This window comes from Trichechus manatus, unplaced genomic scaffold (genome assembly GCF_000243295.1).
Source record: "Trichechus manatus latirostris isolate Lorelei unplaced genomic scaffold, TriManLat1.0 scaffold00030, whole genome shotgun sequence".
Lineage (NCBI taxonomy): Eukaryota > Metazoa > Chordata > Mammalia > Sirenia > Trichechidae > Trichechus > Trichechus manatus.
Window position 1 is genome coordinate 13750654 of NW_004443966.1, and position 4017 is coordinate 13754670.

Sequence of the window (4017 nt, forward strand, 5' to 3'; positions counted from 1 at the left end):
TTTTCGAGTGATTGGACTTTCCTGATGACCTGTCCAAAGTAAACCAGCTGAAGTCTCCTCATCCTCGCTTCTAAGGAGCATTCTGGTTGTATCACTTCCAAGACTGATTTGTTTATTCTTCTGGCAGTCCGCAATATATTCAATATTCTTTGCCAACACCACAGTTTGAATGCATAAATTCTTCTTCTGTTTTCCTGTTTCATTGTCCAGCTTTCACATGCATATGAGGTGATTGAAAAGACCATGGCTTGGGTTAGGTGCACCTTAGCCATCACAGTGATATGTTTGCTTTTTAAAACTTTGAAGAGGTTTTTTGCTGCAGATTCACTCAGTGCAGTAGGTCATTTGATTTCTTGACTGCTGCTTCCATGGACGTTGATTGTTGATCCAAGTAGAATGAAATTGTTGGTAACTTCAGTTTTTCTCTCCAACATTTATATTTAGTTTAATAAAAATTTACAGAAATAAATATACACACTGTTTTGTTTTTTGCTCTTTTGCCTTCCCCTCCCAGAACGGAGATTGTTCTATATCAGTAATACAGAGCTAACTCATTATTTTTTTTGCTACCAAAAAGAAAAAAGCTTTATTGTTTCTACTTAGTCCATCATGTGGGAGAGGGCTCCAGGGTTAAAAAGTTGCCTCATCGCTGCAGGGAGAGGCTCAGGCAGAAGCCCTGAGGCCAGGGAAATGCAGAAGGGCCTTTCAAAGGCTGCTGGGCTCCAGAGGCACCTAGTCAGGCTTTAGGGTGAGCCTTTGGAAGAGATACTTGCCCAGCCGGGCTTGGGGGACTGGCCAGGCTGTGGAGGTCATGTGGCCGCCCATCTTCTTGATGAGCTTCACCTGATCCTCTAGGGAATGGCTCTCCAGAAAAGTCACAGAGATGGGGGTCTATGCGGGCAGAGTCCAAGGCATGCAGATACCAAAGGGCTTGGCTCAGGTTCTTGTCCAGGGCCATGGTGGCTTCCAGGGTGTCCAGGGTTCTACCCCACTCATCTTGGGATGACTTCTGCACAGCCTGGAAGAGGGTGCAGCCTCAGCGCTGGTTTTGCATCTTCAATAGCTTGGCACCTTCCTGCTTCTCCAACTCTCAAAGAAGTGTCCCAAGCTTACCAAGGCCAAATCCTCATGTTCAAAATAGAAGTCCAGAGAGAGAGGTCAATTGTAGGAGGCCTGCAGATGCAGGTTGGCTGCCCTTCAGCAGAATAATTCTGACGTATCTGGGAGCTTATGGTTAGTTGGCAATAAAGACCTTAACCACAAAAAATGGTGTTAGCTGGTCCTGGAAATGGGATGGCCGAGAAGATGGTCCCAGAGGCCTAGAGAAGAGGTTGGAGGGTGGTCACAGGTTGGGGGTGGGGAACCCGGGTGTGTTCCATCCAGTCCAAATACTATTAAGCAAAAGACAGATTCATGGGACCACCTGATGTGCTTATCTCATTCTTTTTAAGAACTATATAATATTTCTTTGTTTGAAAGTTGCTTAACTTGTTTATTAATTCCATCCCTCTTTAAATTTTTATTTATTTTTTTAAAGTGTAGTGTGATATGTATAACAAAAAACTTGCCGTTTCAGCATTTTTTACTCGTACAGTTTAGTGACACCAAGTACTTTTATCATGTTGCGCAACCGTCACCACTACCCATTTCCAAATTTTTCCGTCACGTTCAACCTTCCTCTTTTAATGGAAGTTTAGGTTGTTTCCAACCTTTTGCTAAAATAAATAAGGCTGCAATGAACATCTTTGGACACACTCTACTTTGCACGTGTTGAGTGTCTCTGTGGGATAAATTGTTGGTCAAAGGAAATGTGCGTTTTCTAATTTGATAAATATTGCCATATAGGCTGAACCACTTTACACAGCCTCACAAACACTACAGGTTATCAACCTTTTCGATCAATATAGTAGATAAAAATGGAATTTCCATCAACAAGAATGAATTGAAACACATCAAATGCCTTGAAATACATGAGTTTGTAATGATAGCAAAAGAAGAAAACAAACCTCAAGGGTCACTACTGAAGGATGCTAGGGAAACAATTCATTGTTTTGACAACAAACTGGAAAGCAAAAGGAAAGAATCAAGTATAACCTGCCTTTTCTATGTAAACCAAATATTTAATGACGGAGTTTTCCTTATGAAAGTATTCCAATTCTTAAATAATGAAGGAATAATGCAGTCCCTAAGGAAATAATAAATGTAGGCAATGGTCATCAATGGCTGCAGAAGAGATACAGAGAAAGGGAGAGACAACTAGCCTTTCTATGCCTCGTGTTAGGGGATCACACTACTTATAAAGTATTCTTGTCCAAAAGCATGAACCTGATTCTGATCAAGTCCCTAGTTATAACTACCAATTACCAACTTACAGAAAATATAGGGAAAAGAAGAACAAGCTAAACAAGATACCAAGGGGATGCAATCAGCAAAATCAGACTATAGGAAGCTCTAGGGAACAGGTAACCTAGTTTCTTCAATAAAGAAATTAAAATTTTTAAAAAGAGGAGGGAGAAAAAACCTCTAATTAAAATAAATTTAGGATACATAACAATCAAATTCAATATGAACTTTATTTAGATTCTGATTTAAACAGCAAAAAAGTACAATATAATTTATGAGTAATTGGAAATTTGAATCTGAATGGATATTTAATGATATTAAAATTTTAATTTTTTAGGTATATAACGATATTATGGTTAGGTTAACAAATTTCTTTTAAAGATATATGCTGAAATAATTACTGCTGAAATGAAACCATGTCTGGGATGTGCTTCAGCATACTACAATGGGAGTGTGTGGGGTAGGGGCTATGGATAAATCAAGAATGACTATGTGTTTGATGATTATTGAATCTAGATGATGAGTACTCTCTACTTTTGCAGATGTTTGAAATTCCCCCTGCCAAAAAAAAAAAAAAAAAATTCATTTAAAGAAAGAGGATGAGAGTAGAGTGATTGGAAATGAGGAGTACAGACAGCTCCTTTTAGGAATTTTGATATAAAAAGGAGCAGGAAAAAAAAAAAAAAGGAAAAAAGTCAATAGCTAGCAAGGAAATTGGGTCAACAGAAGAGTTTTTTAAAAGAAAATTATTGGGGAATTATATGCACATAAAGGAGCCCTGGTGGCGCAATGGTTAAACCACAGCTGCTAAAGGAGAGGTCGCGGAACCCACCAGCCACTCCGAGGGAGAGAGATGTGGCAGTCTGCTTCCATAAGGATTACAGCCTTGGAAACCCTATGGGGCAGTTCTGCCCTGTCCTATAGGGTCACTATGAGTTGGAATTGACTCAACAGTGGGTTTGGTTTAGTTTGATATGCATACAGAAAAGCGTACAGCTTGAACTATCACTAAGTAAACATCCCCATGTATGAAAAAAAAAGATATTTTATTGAGTTTTTTGGTAAACATGTTTGTTGAAGTATAATTTACATACAATAAAGTGAATAAACATTAACTACACTGAGCTCAATGAATTTTACAAATGAGTATCCACATGTAACCAATCATCCAGCTCAAAAACAGAACATTTCCAGAATGCCAGGATTTTTTTCATCCTCCCCACTCCCATCAATATCCCTTACAAAAGGCACCTCTCTTCTGACTTCTATCACCAACGTTTACTTTTGCCTGCTTTTGAACTTCATATAAATGGAATGATGCAGTAGGTACTCTTTTTACAAAAGTGCATATACATAGAAGTGCATACATATAGGTAGTGTATATACATAGGTGTAGCATATAATTTTGTTTGGTATATAAAAATATGTAGTAGTAAATCATTCTGATGTATAAATATAACCAAATCTACTGCTGATGGACATTTGGGTTTTTCCAGTTTTGGGCTGTTACAAATAGTGCTGCTATGAATATTCTTATATATGTCTTTTGGTAAACATATGCACTTATTACTGTTGGGCATTTATGTAGGAGTAGAATTGCTGAATAATAGTAAATGCCAGTTTTCCAAAGTGACTGAACCAATTTATATTTCCACCAGCAATATATGACAGTGC

At 38.2% G+C, this 4017-nt stretch overlaps 1 pseudogene; it reads right to left on the reverse strand.

Moving 5' to 3' along the window:
- Window positions 1-732: 732 nt before the first annotated feature.
- LOC101353045 (ferritin light chain pseudogene) lies at window positions 733-1621 on the reverse strand (annotated as a pseudogene).
- Between the last annotated feature and the right edge of the window lie 2396 nt (window positions 1622-4017).